Source organism: Ovis aries, chromosome 2, assembly GCF_016772045.2.
Source record: "Ovis aries strain OAR_USU_Benz2616 breed Rambouillet chromosome 2, ARS-UI_Ramb_v3.0, whole genome shotgun sequence".
In the NCBI taxonomy this organism is placed as follows: Eukaryota; Metazoa; Chordata; class Mammalia; order Artiodactyla; family Bovidae; genus Ovis; species Ovis aries.
The window spans coordinates 27,413,029-27,437,061 of NC_056055.1; the positions used below are offsets into that span (position 1 = coordinate 27,413,029).

Consider the following 24,033-nt stretch of genomic DNA (forward strand, 5'->3'; position numbering starts at 1 on the left):
CAAAAGCGCTGAAAGACTGTCACCACATCCAAAAATACGACAGGGCGGCTCGGAACTACGCTACCCACAACACCTCGGGGCGGGGACTACAATTCCCAAAGTGCCCCGGGCCGCAAGATGGCACCACCTTAAACTCTTCAGAGCTCAAGACTGCGCTCAGTGAGCTAGGGGCTCGGGACTACACTACCCACAATGCCCAAGGGCAAGGGCATGCCTCCCAACTGGACCTGGCTCTTTAACTGTAGTACTCTCTCGCTCAAGTTTCAAAATTACAGTCACTTGGGCCCTAGGAGAAATTGTGAAAAACTAGACAAGAGCTTCCCTGGTGGCTCAGGCGGTAAAGAATCCGCCTGCAATGCGGGAGACCTGGGTTCGGAAGTTCGATTCCTGGGTTGGAAAGTTCCCCTGGAAAAGGGCATGGCATCCCACTCCAGTATTCTGGTCTGGAGAATCGACGTAGACTGAGGAGCCTGGCGCGCCACAGTCCATGGGGTCGCAAAGAGTCGGACACGACTGAGCGACTTAGCACAGCACACAAGTCTACAGAGTAGACAAGATGTGAGGTGGTGGTTGGTGGATTTGTGGTGGAGTGTGTGTTTCGCATTTATGAGATCCCTGTTTCAATCCCTGGCACCTCCATCTTCATGGGGTTTCCCAGGTGGCGCTAGTGGTAAAGAACCCTCTGTCAGTGCAGGTTAGATGTAAAAGGCGTGCGTTTCATCCCTAGGTTGGGAAGATTCCCTGGAGAAGGGCACGGGGCAACCCACTCCAGTATTCTTGCCTGGAGAATTCCATGGACAGGAGCCTGGCGGGCTGCAGTCCACAGGGTGGCACAGAGTTCGCCTGACTGAAGCGATTTAGCACAATTAAAGTCAAAGTGACTTTCAGGTATATCAGAAGGGTTGTTCAAGTGAGCACTAAAATCTTCCTTTGTTTTTTTAAACGAAGGGTCCCGTTAGTTTTTAGTCACCTGGATGTGTACCTGTCCTTCATACTACAGATTCGACCGAATGTCTTTATAGTTTAATAACAGCGTGTAATGAATGTACTTCTAAAATATGCCAAAAGTCTTGGCATTTTTCCTTTTTTAAACAGGAAAATTCTGGTTTATTAATAATAATAATGATTAGAAGAAAACGAAGAAAAACTAAGCTTGAAGACATTTAAAGCTTTAACTAAAATTAAAATTATTTTACTAATACAAAAAATCTCCTGATTAGATGTAACAGAGTAGGAAGCTTAAAAACATTTTGAAGTATTTATAAACAGACATACTCTTTTTCTAGAAATTTGACAAAAATGTTTTCAAATAACTTGTTATTTACTCAATACTCAAAATGAAGTAATGGGAACCAGATTTAACTTCTTGCCTAAAACAACCTTAAAAAGAATGAAAAATGTGAAATGACTTTGAAGACATTGGACATAAGACAATGAAGAGCAATGGACCCTGAGAAACGGGTAAGGAGCCAGGTGAGCCTTAAGAAATTTCAGGTCACAGGACAGAAAAGGGAAATCAGAGTGGAGGAACTTCTTCCTCAAGTATCAGTTGAGTGCCTACCAACATGCAGTGGTGCAACTCCCAGGAAAGAAACTGAAAAAGATTAGTGGAAAGTGTCTGAGCATACATAAGGCCAGGAATAGTGCCTGTACCTGCCAAACAGAGTGGAAATCATATTCACATGGTGAGGAATCAAAGTACTCACAAGGATTTTTGCCTCAATGACAGGGGCAAAATTAAGCCAAAATGCTTGATTGAGAAAATCTTTATGTTAAATTTAGGAGAGAAGTATGTAAAATATGTTTCAGAAATCTTAAAGTCACTTTCATTTTTACATGAATCCTATAAGCAGAAATATACATATTCTTATATAAATAAAATCTCAAAGAATACTAAATTCAAGTTTTTCCATGAAATGAGCAGTAACTTTAAAATAATTCAATTAAGAGTATTTGCATATTTCAACACCACAAAGTAATTCTAATATTTATTTGGATGACTATATTGATGATATTTATTCAAAACTGGTGGTAAATACCAGTCTGAATGGCCATCATCAAAAAGTCTACAAACAATAAATGCTGGAGAGGGTGTTGAGAAAAGGGAACGCTCTTGCACTGTTGGTAGGAATGTAAATTGATACAACCACTTTGGAAGATGTTATGGAGATTCCTTAAAAAACTAGGAATAAAACCACCATATGACCCAGGAATCCCACTCCTAGGCATATACCCTGAGGAAACCAAAACTGAAAAAGACACATGTATCCCATTGTTCTTTGCAGCACTATAATAGCTAGAACATGGAAGCAACTAGATGTGCATCGACAGATGAATAGATAAAGAAGTTGTGGTACATATACACAATGGAATATTACTCAGCATAAAAAGGAACACATTTGAGTCAGTTCTGATGAGGTGGATGAACACAGAACCTATTAAAGTAAGTGAGTCAGAAAGAGAAAGATAAATATGTATTTATAATAATAATAATAATACATTATTTATAATATTAATAACAGAATATTATTTATATTATATTCATTATTATCTAGAATATGAGTATCCTAATGCATATATACAGAACCTAGAAAAATGATACTGAAGAATTTATTCACAGAGCAGCAATGGAGAAACAGACATAGAAAATAGACTTATGGACATGGGGAGAGGGGAGGAGAGGGTGAGATGTATGGAAAAAGTAACATGGAAACTTACATTACCATATGTAAAATAGAAGGCCAATGGGAATTTACTGTATGGCTCAGGAAACTCAAACAGGGGCTCTGTATTGATCTAAAGGGGTGGGATGGGCAGGGAGATGGGAGGGAGGTTCAAAAGGGAGCGGATATATGTATACGTACCGCTGATTCATGTTGAGGTTTGACAGAAAACAACAAAATTCTGTAAAGCAATTATCCTTCAATAACAAAATAAATTTTTTAAAAAGAACAAAAATGGTGGTAAATAATAAAACCCAATTTCCTCTATTATTAGCATTTTAATATAAAACTGTAATGTGACAGTAATGCAAGTCAGCTAAATGGTACTAAAGCGAAAGTTAATAAGGTAACCAGGAAGGGAGAGAGGGAGGAAAATTGAAAAAGGTGATTTCAAATCATTTTGGTATGCTTGAGAAAAATAGTTATTTGGGGGAAATTAAGCTAGCTCACAAAAGAAATATAAAGCTTTAACACCTGGGAATTAATGTTACAAATTTGTTAAATAGAACTTTAGTATCTACCCACAGTAATGTGTTTTTGACCTGCTGGTTGATAAAGTAAGGCATATTTGAATTATTTTCTTGTGATTTAATAATAGCAGCTAATGATCTTTTTTTTTTTCTCTCTCTCTCACTAGCAGGGTCTTCTCACAAGTCACAATGCAAGGTTAAGTATAAATGTAGAAGTTAAATTACCTTTGCGAAGATGACTTCTTAGAAAAAGTTTTTAATTGGATAGTACCTTGATTAATAAATCCACTGAGAACACATTGCCATGTACCAGCACGTTGGAAAATAAACAATCTTTGTAAAATGAAAAAACTAATAGAGATATCAGAGATCTAATGTGAAATGTAAATTATTTTGAAAACCATTTTGTGGTACGGAAGGTCTTTACATGCATTATACTAAAGCAGCGACCATCAAAAAATGAATGCCTCAAGGCAACAGTGCCAGGAGAAGTATGTTCATACTCCTTGGTGGATAGCTCTCATCTGTCTGAATTGAAATCCAGCTGAAGTGACTGAGTCTCCTGTTTAGAGAGAAAAGGACATTTCTGTAAACATTATTGGTGGCTTAAGCTTTGAAGGGGCTTCCCTCATAGATCAGTTGGTAAAGAATCTGCCTGCAATGAAGGAGGCCAGGGTTTGATTCCTGGGTTGGGAAGATCATCTAGAGAAGGAAATGGCAACCCACTCCAGTATCCTCACCTGGAGAATCCCATGGACAGAAGCTGGCAGGCTACAGTCCATGGGATCGCAAGAGTCGCACACAACTTAGTGACTAAACCACCACCAACCTTTGAAATCACAGAAGGAAATTTAAGGAGCTACTATAAGCCACAGGGGAAACTTACAGACTGTGTAATATGAGGGATCCTGTCACCAAAGGATCAAGAGTATCTGGTTTGGAACTTTTTCATCCATAACTGAGGTTGATCCTGCTGTGGCTGCAAAATCTCATTCAACTGATGAACAAGTGAGTTAGCCATAATGGGCCATAACCAAAGAGAAATCTGGAAAATCTGGCACTGTGAAGAGACTGTTGGTGGAATTAAAGAAGATACTAAGGAACATCGGCTTAGAGATTATGGCAAGGAGTATGGAAAAGTTGATGTCATTTGAGATAATTACTGTTAGGCAGTTTGGAAAGAAAAGAGGTGTTGTGTTTATTATTTTCTTTTTTACTTTTTGACTGCACAACATATCATTCAGCTCAATACCAGAAAAATAAATAACCCAATCAAAAAGTGGGCAGAACAAAGCAATCCTGAGAAAGAAGAATCAAGCTAGAGAAATCAACCTTTCTGACTTCAGACAATACTACAAAGCTATAGTCATCAAGATAATATGGTACTGGCACAAAAACAGAAATATAGACCAATGGAACAAGATAGAAAGTCCAGAGATAAACCCATGTACCTATGGATACCTTATTTTTTGACAAAGGAGGTAAGAATATACGATGGGGCAAAGACAGTCTCTTCAATAAGTGCTGCTGGTAAAACTGGACAGCTATGTGTTAAAGGATTAAATTAGAATACTTCCTGCTGCTGCTGCTTAGTCACTTTAGTTGTGTCCGACTCTGTGTGACCCCATGGACAGCAGCCCACCAGGCTCCCCTGTCCCTGGGATTCTCCAGGCAAGAATATTGGAGTGGGTTGCCATCCTTCTCCAACGCATGAAAGTGAAAAGTGAAAGTGAAGTCGCTCAGTCGTGTCCGACTCTTCACGACCCCACCAGGCTCCTCCATCCATGGGATTTTCCAGGCAAGAGTACTGGAGTGGGATACCATTGCCTTCTCCAGAATACTTCCTAACACCATACAAAAAGATAAACTCAAAATGGATTAAAGACCCAAAGGTAAGACCAGAAACTATAAAACTCTTAGAGGAAAACGGGCAGAACACTCTATGACATAAATCACAGCAAGATCCTCTATGACCCACCTCCTAAAGTAACGGAAATAGCAACAAAAATAAACAACTGGTACCTATTCAAACTTAAAAGGTTTTGCACAGGAAAGGAAATTGTAAACAAAGTAAAAACACAAGCCTCAGAATTGGAAAACATAATAGCAAACGAAACTGACAAAGGATTAATTTCAAAAATATACAAGCAGCTCATACAACTCAACTGAAGAAGGAAATAGCCCACTCCAATATTCTTGCCTGGAAAATCCTATGGACAGAGGAGCCTGGTGGGCTACAGTCCATGGGGTCGCCAGAGTCAGACACTACTTAGCAACTAAACCACCATACAACTCAATACAAGAAAAACAAACAACCCAATAAAAAAGTGGGGAACCTAAACAGACATTTCTCCAAAGAAGACATACAGATGGACAATAAACACATGAAAAGATGCTCAGCATCCTTCATTATTAGAAAAATGCAAATCAAAACTACAATGAGATCACCTCACACTGGTCAGAATCAGTTCAGTTCAGTTGTTCAGTCGTGTCCGACTTTTTGTGACCCCATGAACTGCAGCATGGCAGGCCTCCCTGTCCATCACCAACTCCCGGAGTCCACCCAAACCCATGTCTATCAAGTCGATGATGCCATCCAACCATCTCATCCTCTGTTGTCGCCCTCTCCTCCTGCCCTCAATCTTTCCCAGCATCAGGGTCTTTTCCAATGAGTCAGTTCTTCGCATCAGGTGGCCAAGGTACTGTAGTTTCAGCTTCAACATCAGTCCTTCCAATGAACACCCAGGACTAATCTCCTTTAGGATGGACTGGTTGGATCTCCTTGCAGTCCAAGGGACTCTCAAGAGTCTTCTCCAATACCACAGTTCAAAAGCATCAATTCATCGGTGCTCAGCCTTCTTTATAGTCCAACTCTCACACCCACACATGACCACTGGAAAAACTATAGCCTTGACTATACGGACCTTTGTTAGCAAAGTAATATCTCTGCTTTTTAATATGCTGTCTAGGTTGGTCATAACTTTTCTTCCAAGGAGTAAGTGTCTTTTAATTTCATGGCTGCAACCACCATCTACAGTGATTTTGGAACCCCCAAAAATAAAGTCTGACACTGTTTCCACTGTTTCCCTATCTATCTGCCATGAAGTGATGAAACTGGATGCCACGATCTTAGTTTTCTGAATGTTGAGCTTTAAGCCAACTTTTTCACTCTCCTCTTTCACTTTCATCAAGAGGCTCTTTAGTTCCTCTTCACTTTCTGCCATAAGTGAAGTCTCTCAGTCATGTCTGACTCTTTGCAACTCCATGGACTGTAGCATACCAGTCTCTCTGTCCATGGGATTTTCCAGGCAAGGGTACTGGAGTGGGGTGCCATTTCCTTCTCCAGAGGATCTTCCTGACCCAGGGATCGAAGCCAGGTCTCCCATATTGCAGGCAAGATGCTTTACCGTCTGAGCCAGCAGGGAAGCTGTCATAAGGATGGTGTCATATGCATATCTGAGGTTATTGATATTTCTCCCGGCCATCTTGATTCCAGCTTGTGCTTCCTCGAGCCCAGAATTTCTCATGATGTACTCTGCATTTAAGTTAAATAAGCAGGGTGACAATATACAGCCTTGACATACTCCTTTTCCTATTTGGAATCTGTTGTTCCAATTCCAGTTCTGTTGTTTCCTGACTGCATACAGGTTTCTCAAGAGGCAGGTCAGGTGGTCTGGTATGCCCATCTTCATGGCATATTCATAGTTTTCCACAGTTTATTGTGATCCACACAGTCAAAGGCTTTGGCATAGTCAATAAAGCAGAAATAGATGTTTTTCTGGAACTCTCTTGCTTTTTCGATGATCCAGCAGATGTTGGCAATTTGATCTCTGGTTCCTCTGCCTTTTCTAAAACCAGCTTGAACATCTGGAAGGTCACGGTTCACGTATTGCTAAAGCCTGGCTTGGAGAATTTTAAGCATTACTTTACTAGCGTGTGAGATGAGTGCAATTGTGTGGTAGTTTGAGCATTCTTTGGCATTGCCTTTCTTTGGGATTGGAGTGAAAATTGACATCATCAAAATCTACAAACAATAAATGCTGGAGAGGGTGTAGAGAAAAGGCAACTCTCTTACACTGTTGGTGGGAATTTAAGACGATGCAGCCACTGTGGAGAACAGTATAGAGGTTCCTTAGAAAACTAGGAATAAAACCACCATATTACTCAGTAATCCTACTACTAACCATATACTCTGAGGAAACCAAGAAGTTGAAAAAAGACACATGTACCCCAAAGTTCAATGCAGCATATTTACGATAGCTAGGACATGGAAGTAACATGATATCCATTGACAGATATATAGATAATGAAGATGTGGTTTATATATACAATGGAATATTACTCAGCCTTAAAAGGAATGCATTTGACTCAGTTCTAATAAGTGGATGAACCTGGAGTCTATTATATAGAGTGAAGTAAGTCAGAAAGAAAAAAAGCCAATATCATATATTAACACGTATATATGGAATCTAGAAAGATGGTACTGATGAGCCCATGTACAGGGCAGCAGTGGAGATACAGACATAGAGAACAGACAGGTAAACACAGTGGGGGGTGGAATAAATTGACAGAGTAGCATTAAAACATATATATTACCATACGTAAAATAGATAGGCAGTGGGAATTTGCTGTATGATTCAGGGAACTCAAATCCAGTGCTCTGTGACAACCTAGAGTGGTGGGATGGAGTGGGAGGTAGGAGAGAGGTTTAAGAGGGAGGGGGACATACATATGTAGTCATAGATGTACTGTGCTTAGTCACTCAGTCGTGTCTGACTCTTTGTGGCCCATGGGCTGTAGCCTGCCAGGGTCCTCTGTCCATGGGATTCTCCAGGCGAGAATATTGGAGTGGGTTGCCATGTCCTCCTCCAGGGGATACTCCCAGTCCAGCGATGGAACCCAGGTCTCCTGTACTGCAGGCAGATTCTTTACCATCTGAGCCACCAGGGAAGTCGTATGTAGTCGTAGGTATACATATGTATGCCCCCTCCCTCTTAAACCTCCCTCCTACCTCCCATTCCATCCCATCCCTCTAGGTTGCCACAGAGCTCTATGATTGGCTTCCCTGGTGGCTAAGACAGTAAAGAATCCACCTGCAATTTGGGAGACCTGGGTTTGATCCCTGGGTTGGGAAGATCCCCTGGAGGAGGGCGTGGCAACCCACTTCAATATTCTTGCCTCAAGAATCCCCATGGACAGAGGAGCCTAGCAGGCTGCAGTCTACCGGGTAACAAAGAGTCAGACATGACTGAGCAACTAAGCACAGCATAGCACATACCTTTGACTGGTTCATGTTGATATATAGCTGAAACCAACACAATATTATAACAATTATCCTCCAGTTAAAAATAAATAAATTTACATGAAAAAAAAAAAAAAAGAATCCACCTGCCAATGCAGGAGACGCAGGTTCAATCCCTGGGTTGGGAAGGAAATGGCAACCCACTTCAATATTCTTGCCTGAAAAATCCCATGGACAGAGGAGCCTGGCAGTGCACAGCCCATGGGGTCGCAAAAGAGTCGGACACGACTTAGCGACTAAACCACCACCACCACCACAGAGTTAGGATGCTATTGTACATTTATGATTTAGTAAAATAAAGGAAAAATGCATTTTGAATTTCAGCAAAACCTTCCTCCCCAATTCTTCTTCCTACCACTAAGAAATACTGGACATAACACAAGTATAGGCAGAATCGGAATGGAACAGGAAGAAGGAAGACTGTCACTGGGCCATGGGATGTGAGGCTCCATACAGTAGTGGATTCTGTTTCTATTGCCCCTTATATATACTGGGACAGAGTGCTGAAGAAGCCTCCAAGCAGGAACAGCCCAACAAAGCACGGACCAAAAAACCTCCAAGAAAAAGAAAACTTTGTTCCCCCTAGCCAAAGACTAGGAAAACATTTGTTTAACATCAGAAAACCTTTCTGGCAATACTCACCCTCCTCTAACCAAGAACAGATGAAGAAACTTCATCCTGCTTCATAGGTTCATAGAGCCAAGCAGAGGAGGATCTTCCACTTATCATCCTCCACCTTACAAGCTGCCCTCCAGCTTCAAATGGTGTCAGTAGGCTGGGTGGAGAGTTGATCTTCCATCCTGCACTGGGGTAAACAGGCAGTGCTCCAATTCCCCCACTTTCTTACCTTCACCCCTAGAGCAGTGTTAAGTGGAGTCCTACAGCAATCTGAACCTCCTCCTCACCTGACAGTAACAAAACTTAATGACAAGATACAATAATGAGGCTAGTCACACTACACTAATACCTGCTCCCTCCCTACCCCATCCCGGCTGATCAGTAAGGCCTAGTGTCTGCATGCATATCCACACTGAACAATGCAGTTCTGATCCAGTGAGTAATCCATTCTCCCCCACTCCGCTTGATGTATCAGCAGAGTCCAAGACGGAGCTAAACCTCCACCCTCACCTGCCGGCAATGAGATTAAACAGGCAGAGAGTGAATCACAGTTAGTAAGCAGTTCACTCACCGTGAAACCCCATCAAGAGGACCCCTAGAAACCTGAGCCTTCACCCCAGGTGGCATTAGTAAGGCAGAAAAAGATGGTGCTAGGGAGGGTAGTCATCACTCTGCTTCAGTCCTCTCCTGGTACCAGGGGGTCAATTGGGAAAGTGAGTTTCCATTTCCCTGGGATTAATGAGGTAAAGTAAGATGACAGGTGGTAGGTCTAACTAGCACTTTGCTTGACCCTCTTTCTCCAAGTGTCAGTGGTGCCAATCAAAACCTTCACTCACAGGCAGTAAGCAGATGTGAACTGGTGACCCACATAGGCTTGAAAGGTACCTATCCACTGCAGTGGCACAGTGTAAGTGCTCCATTCTGCCAAGGAAGTGTTTCTGGGGCCCAGTGGGAAGCTGAACAGCTGCATTCAGCTAGTCCTTATTTTAAACCCCAACTCCTAAAAAAAGAAGATAGAATCCAGAAGCTCCTATCTAGTATCAATTATCCACAAATGCCAAGACAATCAAACCCCAGAATAAATCAAATAATGGAATTTATGACAAGAATTTTAAAGCAGGCATTATAAAAACACTTTAAGAAGCAAGTACAAAATCTTTGAAACAAATGAAAAAATATAAAATCTGAGCAATGAGATAAGTTGTTTTTAAAAAGCAAATGAACTGCCTCCTTGTCTCTAAAGGCTTCTCACATATCTGGCTGACTATCACCCCTGGTGCTGTGGGCTACCACGGATCTACCAACCTAGACAGCATATTAAAAAGCAGAGACATCACTTTGTTGACAAATGTCCATCTAGTCAAAGCTATAGTTTTTCCAGTAGTCATGTATGGATGTGAGAGTTGGACTATAAAGAAAACTGAGCACCGAAGAATCGATGCTTTTGAACTGTGGTGTTGGAGAAAACTCTTGAGAGTCCCCTGGACAGCAAGGAAATCAAACCAGTCAATCCTAAAGGAAATCAGTCCTGAATATTTATTGGAAGGGCTGATGTTGAAGCTGCAGTTCCAATACTTTGGCCACCTGACACGAAGAACTGACTCATTGGAAAAGATCCTGATGCTGGGAAAGACTGAAGGCCGGAGAAGAAGGAGACGACAGAGGATGAGATGGTTGGATGGCATCACCAACTCAACGGACATGAATTTCAGCAAGCTCTGGAAGTTGGTGATGGACAGGGAGGCCTGGCGTGTTGCAGTCCATGGGGTCGCAAAGAGTCGGACAGGACTGAGCGACTAAACTGAACTGATATCCCTGGTGTTTCCAAATCCCAGAGCATTGTAAGAGCCTTCTCTTCTGGAATTTTGGACTCTCAGAAGGTTGGTGCCTTTTCTCTCACTAGGATGATAAAGGCACTCCAGGACCAGAAGCATTTAACTTCTGTGCTTTTGGTGCCAGCACAAGGCCTGGCCTGTGGGTGCTCAGGATGCTATTTGATAGTATAACCACGAGATGGCAGCATGGCTCTATTTCCTGGAGGTCACGTCCCACTAGATCTGTCCTATCTAATATTAGGGTCCTTGAACTGTGGTTAGTCCTAATTAAGATTATTGTACATATAAAATACACATGGCAGTTTGAAGAGTATGAAAAAAGAACAATTTATCTCATTAATAAATGTTTTTATATTGGTTACATGTTGAAACAATATTTTAGGTGCATGCTAAGTTGCTTCAGTCATGTCCAACTGACTCTGCAACCCCATGGACCATAGCCCACCAAGCTCCTCTGTCCATGGGATTCTTCAGGCAAGAATACTAGAATGGGTTGTCATTTCCTCCTCCAGGGCATCTTCCCGACCCAGCGATCAAGTCTGTGTCTCTTAAGTCTCCTGTATACTAATTTAAATAAATACATTTAAATTTTCCTATTTTTCATTCTTTTTAATGTGATTACTAGTAAATTTAAACTTACACGTGATTTATATTTCTACTGGACGGTGCTGTGCTAGACCCTCTGTTAAACCTCCCAACAGAATGGGCAGAGTCAAGATCCTGGTGCCTCTGCCTATGCCCTAAGACGGAGAGACACATGGCACACGGATATCACAGAACTGCCTCACCATCACAGAAGACTCAGTCCCAAAGGTCCAGGCCACAGTAAGTCCTTGAGAGCAACCAGGAGCTTCTCTGACCATCCTGACTGCTCTCCCCTCCACTGGATCTTATAAAGAATCCATGTGAGAGAAGGCAACCCTCATTCAGCACTAGCAGTAGTAAACAATATGCAGCCCTTCACCTGTTTTCTCTCACTGACCCCTCATGTTAAACCAATTTCAATGAAGAAACAGGATCAGAGAAGTGGAGGGACCTGCTTGAATCCTCCAGCTGGTGACTCTTAATAGTTGTAATCAGACGTAACGAGATGCAGACTCCTCTGAAGAAGGAAATGGCAACCCACTCCAGTATTCTTGCCTGGAAGTCTCATGAACAGAGGATCCTGGCCTGCTACAGTTCATGGTGTCACAGAGAGTTGGAAACGACTGAGCGACTAACACTACACCACTACTATTAGACGCAGACTGTGTCTTCCTCTGCATCACACTGCTATCCTCACGAGCACATTGAGGCCTCAAAGAAAAAGGAACTACATGCTCACTACTGTAGCGGAAATCTGGACTGCCGGTCATCTCTGTTCTGTTCACGGATTGCCTGTGTGTTCTTGAAGGCAAACACTGAGTGCCCTACCCCTCAGGTGATGCCCGCACACTGGACAAGTGGAAGACAGCTGGCTTGTGTCCTCAGACATACTGTCTGTGAATGGTTAGTGCTAGAGGGAAGACTGTCCCAAGGGAAGACCAGGAAATAAGACTTTGTTGGGGGCTGGCTTCATGCCAGACCTTGTGCTATGATTATCTCATTTATTCCACATAATCCCCCTCCAATGTGTGCGTGCCTGCTAAGTTGCTTCAGTCATACCCAACTCTTTGCGACCCCATCAACTTCAGCCCATCAGTCTCCTCTGTCCATGGGCTTCTCCAATTAAGAATATTGGAGTGGGTTGCCACGCCCTCCTCCAGAGGATTTTCCTGATCCCGGGATCGAACCCAAGTGTCTTATGTCTCCTGCATTGGCAGGCAGATGTTTTACCACTAGCACCACCTGGGAAGCCCAAGAGAGCTCTGGGACAACATTAAATGCACTATCACTTGCATTTAGGGGTTCCAGAATGAGAAGAGAGAAACGACCAGAGAAAAAATATTTGAAGAGATAATAGCTGAAAACTTTCCTAACATGGGAAAAGAAATAGTCAACCAACTCCAAGAAGCAGAGTGTCCCAGGTAGAATAAACCCTAGGAGAAACACACCAAGACACAGTAATCAAACTGACAATTAAAGACAAATATAAAATATTAAAAGCAACAAGGGAAAAATGACAACATAAAAGGGAACCCCCATAAGGTTATCAGCTGATTTCTCAACAGAAACTCTCTAAACCAAAAGGGAATGTGGCATGATATATTTAAAGTGATGAAAGGGAAGCGCCTACAACCAAGAATAGTACATGCAGCAAGACTCTGGTTCAGATTTGACAGAGAAATCAAAAGCTTTCCAGACGAACAAAAGAGAATTCAGCACCACCAAACCAACTTTACAAGAACTACTAAAGGAACTTCTCTACAAAGGAAACACAATAGGAGGAAAAGACCCACACAAAATAAACCCAGAACAATCAAGAAAATGGTAAGAAGATCATACATACTGATAATTACTTCAAATGTAAATGGATTAAACGCACCAAAAGACATAGACTGGCTGGGTGGATGAAAATATGTGCATGTATGCCCTCCCACTTACCATATCACTCTACTTAACCCCCAAGCTGTATGTAATTAATTTACATTGTTAGGTTAGATTGTTTCCAGAGTGGCTTGCAATTGTAATTATCTTTTATTTTTTGGTCTGGCTATTGACTGTGAAAACTGATAAACATCTTTTACTATTGTGATTATGTAACTATTAGTCACTTAATACTACTGTATCATGATTGATCAACAGAAAATAACACAATTCTATTTCTCTGAAGCTACCATTTAATAGAAAAACATGTAATCATTCTTTAAAATCAAGATGTGTATCAGAATTATCTTGGAATTTTTTGAAGAATACAAATGCCCAGGTATTGCTTTTTTTCTCCAAAGCGCCAGATGTGTTTCTAATGAGCAGCCATGTTTAGAAACGACCGGACTATATGATGATCTTTTACTTTTATCTAGTTTTTTGCACTTTTTCTATTTCATATTCAGTCCTCCCATTTCATTTACTTATGTTTTCTAATTTCTCTCTTTTTTGTTGTTCTCAAACCTTTATCAAGCAGAGTAGAAAGTCTTTTATGTATATATATACGTAAATAGTATGTATAAAACATGTATTTCAGAAAACTTATGAATTTTTGCCTGGTGGCTCAGATGATGAAGAATCTGCCTGCAATGCAGGAGAACTGGGTTCAATCCCTGGGTCAGGAAGGTCCCCTGGAGAAGGAAATGGCAACCCACTCCAGTATTCTTGCCTGGAGAATTCCATGGACAGAGGAGCCTGGCAGGCTACAGACCATGGGGTCAAAAAGAGTCAGATATGACTGAGCGACTAACACTTTCACTTTTCCACCTTTTTTCCAAGAAATTTTGCCCAGCTAAAAAAAATTATTACATTTTGATTCCACTTGTTTGACTTAGCATGAATAGAACACTAGATTTCTAATTCATATTCACTCAAAACTTTGATAGAGTTCCATGTATTTCAGCATCTAGTACTACTGCTAAAAGTCTAGAAATTTTATAGTGATTTTTAAAATACTGAAGGAGGTTCGAAACTTCTAATCTCAATTCTGAGAACATAAAGAAATACTATGTTGTAAAAAAAAAAACAGGAAATTAACATATGATACAGTATTATTAACTAAAGTACAGATTCTGTTCAAATTTCACAAAACTTTGTGCTAGTGTCCATTATTTGTTCTTATACCTTAAGGTTCCACATTGTATTTAGTTGCATTGAGAAGCTTCAGCTACATGCGACAAATTCTGGTAAATTCTTTTTTCATTTTTATTCTGTTAGAAATATTTTCTAATTTTCCATGTTATGGCTTCTTAGACCCATCATTTAAAAGTGGACATTTAATTTAAAAATACACGTTTTTTAAATATCTTTGATATTAATTTCTCATTTTGATATTAATTTCTCATTTAAATGCTTTCTTCTCTACAAGCAACCTCTGCATTTTTTCAGTCTTCTAACTTTACTGAGGTTTTCAGTGGCTAAGACAAAGATCTCTCTTGGTAAATGTCACATTGCACTTGAAAATATATGGATTGTTTTCAAGTATCTTTTGATATTGATTTTCAACATAATTCCACAGTGATAAGAGAACAGACTTTGTATGATAAGAGAACAGATTTTGTATGATTTCAATACCTTTAGACCATGAAAATTTTGCACCTTGTTTTACATCCCTGGATATGTTCCAGTGTCTCCAAGTTTATAGTCTATAGGAACTTGAACAGAACCTGTATCTTACTGTCGTGTGAAAGTTGTATAAATCTTAATTATGTTGAATTTGTTCATGGTGCTTTTTAGATATATTCTACTTTTCTGTCTATTCATTCTATTAATTTTTGAGAGTTTGATATTAAAACCATAATTAAAAATCTTAATTTAGCTACCTAAAAAATAATTGTAATATATACTGGAACTATACGTAACTTTGTTCTGTATTTTCCAAGTCTCCTATAAATGTGTTATGGATCTTTCTTAATTTAAAACAGAAAGAAGAATGAGAAAAACAGCAGCAACAACTACTAAAAAAAATCCTGAAAGCAGTCCGAATAAAAGACAATGTATGTTGGAAACAGTGAAAAGAAAAACGACTGACATAATCAGAAGATAATAGAACTACATCATTAAAGTGATGAAAGACAAAAATTGCCAAGTTAAATTCTGTATCCAGTGAAAATAGTCTTCAAAAATGAAGGAAAAATAAAGAAGAGAAATGATAACATGAAGAAATTCAATTCTGCAAGAAGAAAATCTAAAAGCAGTAGAAAAATCTTTTTGAAAGAGTGCTATGTCAGTTGGCTCTTTCAAGGAAGCAAACAAGATAGAGTTAGGAATCTGAGAGGTTTATCGAGAGTGTTGTCTATTGAAGATAAGACAAGGGGTCTGAATATTGCAGGGGAACCCTTCAGAGTACAGTGTAAATTGAACATCTGAAAAAGGAATGCGGAAGGAAGCAGGATTTGGCAGGAAGATATACTAAAACTTCAGACAATCCAACAGGGAGCTCCATAGCAAAAAAAGCCTATTAGAAGGGCACTGTTCTTGGTGAAATGGTCACACTCCGGCAAACCTGCCATTCTTATCATTTGCTGGGGACTGCCTGAGAACTCATGTCCTCAGTTCCAAAACTGAGGGAGATTTTGAAGGTACTATAACTGGAGGAAACTGTGAGCCTCACAACTAGTGAGTTTTTTCCTTAAAGGGAGCTCTGAGCAGTACACTTCCATGGGTACCTCAAATGTTTAAAGTAAAAATTAAAATACAATGTGGGGGATTTAACATATAGAAAAGTAAGATATACTTCAACAGAGCACAGAGTACGGATAGCAATTGGAAGCACACTGCTGTAAAGCTCTTACGTTGCTCGTGAACTGTCTTAAAGGTAGACAATGATCAGTTACAGATGTGTCTCCAGAGGTGCTACTGCTGCTGCTTAGTCGCTTCAGTCCTGTCTGACTCTAGGCGACCCTATGGAATGCATGCAGCCTGCCAGGCTCCTCTGTCCATGGGATTCTCTAGGCAAGAGTACCAGAGTGGGTTGCCATACCCTCCTCCAGGGGATCTTCTGGACCCAGGGACCGAACCCATCACAGGCAGATTCTTTACCGCTGAGCACCAGGGAAACCCGTATCTCCAGAGCAGTGATTTCTAAATGTTTAGATTTCAGGACTTCTTCAAACACTTAAAAAATATTGAAGACACCAACAAATTTCTATTTAGTGGGTTTAATGTATGAAAATTTATCATATTATAAATTAAAACAGAAAAAAAGATTTTAAAATAATAATAATCTTATGTTAAGGTAAATAGCATTTTATAAAAACATAACTTTTTCAAAACAAGAGAAATAGGGGAAAGAGTGGTATTGTTTTTATGTTTTTTGCAAATCTCTTTAATGTCTGACTTATTAGAAGACAAATAGATTCTCCTATCTGTGTACTCATTCAGTTTATGGTGATACACTTTTCCAGTCAAGGTGTATGAAGAAAATCCAGCCTCGTATCAATACACAGGATCTGCTTTGACACCACACCAAAATTCAACAACTGGTCACTTCCTAAAGGTTATTTCCAGTCAAGATGTATGAAGAAAATCCAGCCTCGTATCAATACACAGTATATGCTTTGACACCACACCAAAATTCAACAACTGGTTGCTTCCTAAAGGTTATTTGCAATGCGGAATCTAAATACCTATCAATTTCTCATACCATTACATTAAAATCCCTTATCCTATTTTTTACATACTGAATAAATCTTTTGCCCATAGATTATGCATGTTACATCATGCATTTTGTCACTAGGAAAATACTGGTTCACTGAGATATGCAGGTCTTGCAAATGGTAACACTTTCTACTATATAATATCAAACATATCATTAATATCACCACTGATTCCATAAGAAAAATTTTAAATATTGGGAAACTCTCACTAGAATTTACAATTATAAATTCACTTAGAATTTTAAATTTTATCATTGGCCACAAACACTGTCATAAGTAGCCGGCTCATTTTGTTTTTGAGAAAATGAGTACCAATACCCAGGTTTGAATAGTTATAGTTTATCTGTCAGTAGTGCTTTCCAGGAAAAGTGGTTTTCCATGAAAAAAACCTACTACTTCAGGTCACAAATTCAAACAATTACTCGAATGCATTTGTATACTTCCTATTTCATCACACAGAATATTGTAGTCATTACTGAAGTCGAGATTTACATAAAGTTAATAAATTTTACTTCATCAAAGAGAATCTTAAGTGAAATTGACTTTTTAAAAAACCTTTGAGTGTGTGGCAGTAAAGAATCACTACCAGGACATTGGTGCCACTGCCTTAATTCATGCTAAATGGACAAATAGTTTTACTTGTTGCTTTTGTACCAAGAGGCTAATGATCTCCTGTTCAATATTCAGACTTTCACCTAAGCTGACTGTTTTTATTCCAACATACCATTCCCACCTGGTACCTGTAAGTCATATCCCCTCTGCTACAATTGCTCTGTAGAAGACACATTCCAGAAAGTTTTACTTGTCTGCATGGGTGGAATAAAGGAACTCTAGGTTGGGCCATGCTGTGTTCATATTTTTAAAATCTGTCCTCATTTTTCCCTCATATTTCATGGTGCTGGTATTTCCAATTCATCTACTTTTCTAGCCAACTCATATAATGAAAGGTCAGGGTACACATGAATTTTCTGGGGTCAAGGTCAGAACTGATACTCCATGTCTGACAACCTGCTGGCCAGCTTAAGAGCCACTGGATGGCCACTATGTGCGTATGGCCTGTACTCACACATAACCTTCCTCTGCTTTTTATGACTTCAGGTCTGAGGTGGATGCTGTGGCACATCACCGGGATCCCGCATTAGGAAGGAAGAATTGTTATCCCAGCTGCTGGGAGTGTTGCTGGCAGGGAACACTCATCTGTCAGCCCTGTTTGGTGACTGCCTCAGCTGCAGAGAGCCAGCTCACACAAGGTACACTGCCTTCAGACAGTGAAAGCAACCAACAAATGCCCAATCAAGAAAAAGCAACATTCAAATAGTTAGAGAAGTTGTAGCCTTTTTACTCACACTCACCCCACTTTCTCCCAGGTGTGGCATGGTTGAAAGGAAGTAATCCAATTCCCAGTCTCTCCCTCAGGCTAGGACTAGTCTGTGGGATACCCAAGGAACTAATTTCTGTCTCAGCTGACTGAGAGCTCCACTAGAGAGCAACAGTGGAGCAGCTCAAATCTCAGGTTGGCAGGAGTCACTGAAAGAAGTGGAAGGCACAACAGTACGTGAAACCTGCAGGGGAAATCACTGACCCATGGAGACCTGAGGCAAGAATTACAGGCAAAGGAATATAACAGGACATGGAGGGCCCTGAGAAGCAGGTTCTCAGAGAAGTTAACACATTTAGCAGCAGCCATATATTCTGGGGAAACTGGGCCAGGGGAAGTGCACACGTATGGCTCAAGCAAGACGGCAGCCAGGAAAATCCTAGAATGTTAGCTTCATCCCAAACAGATCCCAAGGCTAAGGACATACCTGGCCAGTTACTGAAGGTATTACACGCTTGTTTGCAAAGACAGAGGAGGTGGCTGTTTTCTCATGCAATTTTCAACAAAAGAGCATAAAGCACCCGCAGGAACAAGAAAAAGAGTCTATTTGAAGGAACAAAATAAATTTCCAGAAACCATCCTTGAGTAAATACAGGCAACAGACTTGCTATACAACATCTTTTTTTTTTTTTAACATGTACTTCTGCTTTATTGACTATGCTAAAGCCTTTGACTTTGGCTACACATCTTTAAAACAATTTAAATATGCAAAAAAGCTAAAGGAAAACTTGGACAACGAACTAAAGGAAATCAGGAAAATAACCTATGAGCAAAGCACGAATATCAACAAAGAGAGATAGTGTAGAAAGGAGCCAAAAAAAAAAAAAATTCTGGAGGTGACAATAAAACATCTGAATTGAAAAATTCACTGAAGGGATTCAATAGCAACCAAAGCAGCAGCATCAGTAAACATGAAGACAGGTCATTTGAAATTACTGAGTCTGAGGATCAAGAAGAGAAAATGAAGGAAAGTGAATAGAATAAAAATGATTTATAATTATATCATTTATAAATATATGAATATACCATCTAGCAATGCCATCAAAAGGAAAAATATGTATAATTATAAGAGTCCCAGAAAATGAGAGAGAAAAAAGGGAAGAAAGATTATTTGAAGAAATGATACCTGAATACTTACCAAATTTGAGTAAAGACAAAGATCTTTGAATTCAAGTTCAGCCAATTCCAAACAGGATAAATCTAAAGAGACCCAAATCAAGATGTATAATGAAAAAAACCAAACACACAAAAAAGAATCTTGAAGGCAGCAAAAGACAAGCTACTCATCATATGTAAGGGATCCCAGAAGGCAATGGGATGATACATTTAAAGAGCTGGAGAAAAAAAACCTGCCAACTGAGAATTTAATATCTGGCAAAATTCTTCTTCAAGAATAAAGGAGAAATTAAGAAATTCCCAGATAAAAAGCTGAAGGAGTCCATTACAACTAGATCTGCCCTGTAAGAAATGTTGAAAGAAGTCCTTCAAGTTGAAATGGAGGCTTGAAATTGTCAAATTCCTAGAATTAAACATAGGGGAAAATATCTCTGACATCAGTCTTTGCAATGATTTTCTTTTTGATATGACACCAAAAGCACAAGTAATGAGAGCAAAAATCAACAAGTGGGACTATATACATAAAACTAGAAAGCTTGTGCAAAAGAGACAATAACAAAATGAAAAGATAACCTTCAGGATGGGGAAAAAAAGATCTGCAAACCACCTATCTCATAGCAGATTACTGTTCAGTTGCTAAGTCATGTCTGACACTTTTTGAACCCATGAATTACAGCATGTCAGGCTTCCCTGTCCTTCACTATCTCCCTGAGTTTGCTCAAACCCATGTCCATTGTGCCGATGATGCCATCCAACCATCTCATCCTCTGTCACCCACTTCTCCTCTTGCCCTCAATCTTTCCCAGCATCAGGGTCTTTTCCAGTGAGTTGGCTCTTCACACCAGCTGGCCAAAGTATTGAAGCTTCAGCTTCAGTCTTTCCAATGTTCAGGAATGATTTCCACTGTTTTGATCTCCTTGCAGTCAAAGGGACTCTCAAGAGTTGTCCCCAGCATCACAGTTCAAAAGCATCAATTCTTTGACGTTCAGCCTTTTTTATGGTCCAACTCTCAAATCCATATATGACTCCTGGAAAAACCATAGCTTTGACTATAAACACCTTTGTTGGCAAAGTAATGTCTCTGCTTTGTCTGGGTTTGTCATAGCTTTCCTGCCGAAGAGCAACTGTGTTTTAATTTTGAGGCTGCAGTCACCATCCGCAGTGATTTTGCAGCCCAAGAAAATAAAATCTGTCACTCTTTCCATTGTTTCCCCATCTATTTGCCATGAAGTGATAGGAATAGATACCATGATCTTTGTTTTACCATGTTCAGTTTTAAGCCAGCTTTTTCACCGTCCTCTTTCACTTTCATCAAGAGGCTCTTTAGTTCTTCAGTTTCTGTCATTAGAGTGGTATCATCTGCATATGTGAGATTGTTATTTCTGCCAGCACTCTTGATTCCAACTTGTGGTTCATCCAGCCTGGCATTTAGCATGATTTACTTTGCATATAAGTTAAAGAAGTGTGACAATATACAGCCCTTAACATACTCCCTTCCCAATTTTGAACCAGTCTGTCATTCCATGTCTGGCTCTAACTGTTGCTTCTTGTCCTGCATACAGGTTTCTCAGGAGACAGAAAAACCTGGTATTCTGGTATTCCCATCTGTTTAAGCATTTTCCACAGTTTGTTACAATCTACTAAGGGGTTAATATTCAAAATATATACAGAACTCCTTCAACTCAGTAACAAAAAGCAAATTCTACATTTTTAATTCTACTTAAAAATGGACAGAGGACTCCAACAGACATTCTCCCAAAGAAGACATACAAATGGCCAACAAGCACACAAAAAGATGCTCAACATCCCTAATCATCAGGAAAATTTAGATTAAAACCACAATAAAATATCATCTCACACTTGTTAGGGTGGTTACTATCTAAATTAAAAATTAAAATATCAAGAGATAACAAAATGCTGATGAGAATGTGGAAAAAAGTGAATCCCTTGTGCACTGCTGGTTTAAACATAAATTGGTGCAGCCACTATGGAAACAGTATAAATGTTCCTCGATTAAAAAAAAAAACAACTACTGTATGATTCAACACTCTCATTTTTTCTGTGTATATACCCAAAAGAGATAAAATTAGTATCTCAAAGAGATACATACACTCATGTTCATTGCAGCATTTTTCACAACAGCCAAGACATGGACACAACGTAAATTTCTACTGACAGATGAATGAAGAAAGAAAAATAAAGAAACACACATACATAGAGGAACATTTTTCGGTCAGTAAAAAGAAGGAAATCCTGACATTTGCCACAACATGAATGGGCCTTAAAGGAATTATGCTAAGTGAGGGAAGTTAAAGACACATACTGCACTATGATCTCACTTATATGTAGACTCTAAAAGAGCCAAACTCTAAAAGAAGCAGAATGACAGTTACCAGAGATTGCGGGGGTAAGCGAAATGAGAAAGCGTCAGTCAGAAGTATAAACTTCCTGTGATAAGAAGTATAAGTTCTGGGATCCAATGTACAGCATGGTGACTATAGTTAGTAATACTTCATACTCTGTCTACCTCAAAGTTACGTAGTAGAATTTAAATATTCCTACAATAACAACAAAAACAAAATGGTAATTATGTGTGGTGCAGGATGTGTTAACTATTGTAGTAAACATTTTGCAATATATACATGTATCAAATTATTATGCTACACACCTTAAATGTATACAATGTCATTTGTCAACTGTATCTCAATAATGAGGGTGGGGGAACTACAATGAGATTTTACCTCACTCCCATTAGGATGGTGATTATCAAATAGTCAAGAAACAAGTGTTTGAAAGGATGTGAAGAAAAGGAAAGGAAAGGGAACCCTTGTACACTGTTGGTGGGAATGTAAATGGGTAAAGTCATTATGGAAAACAGCATAAACATTCCTCAAAAAATGAAAAATAAAATTACCATGTGATACAGTAACCCCAGTTCTGAGTATACAGGAAATGAAATTAGGATCTTGAAGAAATACCTGCACTCCCATTTTCATTATAGCATTATTCATTTCTATATCCAAGATACATAACAATCTATATCTGTTGGCAGAAGGATGGATAAAAAATGTGATATACACATGTGATAGACTATTATTTTCATTATGAGAGTGAAGAAAACCCTGCCATTGGCAAAAATGTGCATGAACTTGGAGGACATCATGTTAAGTGAAATAAACTAATACAAAAAGACAAATATTACATTATATCACTTATGTGTGGAATTTTAAAAAGTCCAACGTGGAGAAATAGAATATACTATGGTGGTTGCAAGGGGCTGGGAGATGGAGGAACAGGGAGATATTGGTCACAGGGCTGACTTTTTAAAACTTTGATTAACTTTCAGTTTTAAGATGCATAAATTCTAGAAATCTAATGTACAACATGGTAACTATAAATAATAATAATGTATACTTAAAATTTGCTATGAGAGTAGAACTTGTTTTCAACACACAAATGGTAAGTATATGAAGTGATGGATAAGTTAATTATCTTTATTGTGGTGATCATTTTATAAAGCATACATATAACAAAATATCACATTGTAAGCTTTAAATGCATATAATTATTATTTGTCAATCATATCTTAATAAAGATGGAAAAATAAAGGGAAAAAAAAGTATATGTATGGTGAACTGGTTTTCAATTAATGTGCCAGGCGAACAGAACTGGAAGAGGATAGTCTTTTCATCAAATGGTGCTAAAACAATTAGGTAACCAAAAAGAAAAATTTACACTTTTACCTCATAGGATTCACATAATTTAACTCAAAATGGATCATAAACATGAATGTAAGAGCTACAATAAAACTTCTAGAAGTATAGGAAGAAATCTTTATGAGCTTGGTTGGCAAAGACATGATCTATTGAAAAAAAAAAAGATTAACTGGACTTGATCAAAATTTAAAACATGTACTTCAAAAAAATACGATTAGGAAAACGAAGAGCCTGAGAAAAGATATTTGAAAGTATATCTGATAAAGGACTTGTACTCTGAATATAAAAAGAATCTTTACAACTCAATTATATGAAGATAAGTCAGTAAAAAAATTAGTAAGAAAATGTGAATATATATTTTACCAAAGAAGATACAAGAATAGCTAGTAAGCCCATGAAAAGATGCTTAACATTATTAAATCATTATGGAAATGAAGATTAAAAGTACAATGAGATACCACTAAATACCTCTTAGAGATGATATAGTTGCTAAGTTGTGTCCAACTCTTTTGAGATCCCATGGACTGTAGCCAAAGAGGCTCCTCTGTTCATGGTATTTCCCAGGGCAAGAATACTGGAGTGTGTTGCCATTTCTTTTTCCGGAGGATCTTCCCAACCCAGGGATTGAACCTGTGCCTCCTATGTTTCCTG

General features: G+C 39.1%; 1 protein-coding gene across 4 annotated transcripts in view; it reads right to left on the minus strand.

The window, feature by feature from the left end:
- Positions 1-24,033, minus strand: part of ZNF169 (zinc finger protein 169) — a 71,108-nt gene that overhangs the window by 26,390 nt on the left and 20,685 nt on the right. For 2 of the 4 annotated variants that reach the window (XM_004005230.6, XM_012115804.5), the window contains exon 1: positions 1-24,033. This exon is cut by the window's right edge and continues 20,685 nt beyond it. The exons of the other annotated variants lie outside the window; for them this stretch is intronic. The gene's annotated coding sequence lies outside the window, so the exon portion shown is untranslated. 4 annotated transcript variants of the gene reach the window in all.